This window comes from Sinocyclocheilus grahami, unplaced genomic scaffold (genome assembly GCF_001515645.1).
Source record: "Sinocyclocheilus grahami isolate Dianchi unplaced genomic scaffold, SAMN03320097.WGS_v1.1 scaffold398.1, whole genome shotgun sequence".
Taxonomy (NCBI): domain Eukaryota; kingdom Metazoa; phylum Chordata; class Actinopteri; order Cypriniformes; family Cyprinidae; genus Sinocyclocheilus; species Sinocyclocheilus grahami.
Genome location: NW_015505577.1, coordinates 1,465,744 through 1,466,377, shown reverse-complemented (window position 1 = coordinate 1,466,377; position 634 = coordinate 1,465,744).

Genomic DNA, 634 nt, shown 5'->3' with positions numbered 1-634 from the left:
CAGTCTTTCTGGCCCTGAAACATTTTCTCCCATTCTTGGAAGGGTTTCATGTTCTGGTCAGGACAGACAACACGACGGTGGTGGCATATATCAATCACCAAGGGGGAACGCGTTCGTTACAATTGCACAATCTAGTGCGCAAAATAATTGTCTGGGGTGCGGCGCACGTACCAGGAGTCCTGAATGTAGGGGCAGATCTCCTGTCAAGGGGCAACCCGTTATATGGAGAATGGGTGCTCCACCCGCAGGTGGTGGATCATATTTGGGGGATGTATGGCAAGGCTGCCGTAAATCTCTTCGCCTTGTAGGCAAACACAAAGTGTCCGCTGTATTTCTCTCTCAGGGACTAAAATGCACCTTTGGGTGTGGATGCGCCGGCACACCCGTGGCCGAACGTGTTGCTTTATGCATTCCCTCCGCTGAGATTAATTTCTCCCACCCTGGAAAGAGTAAGACTAAATGGATTATCTCTCCTTCTGATAGCCCCTCGTTGGCCAGAGAGGCTGTCACTGGCAGAGATTGTCCAGCTCCTTCAGGGAGAGCCCTGGCCGCTCTCGTTGCACCGGGACCTGCTGTCGCAAGCGGGGGGGGGGGGGGGGGGGGGGGTTTGACACGAAAAGACAAGAGCTTTTTT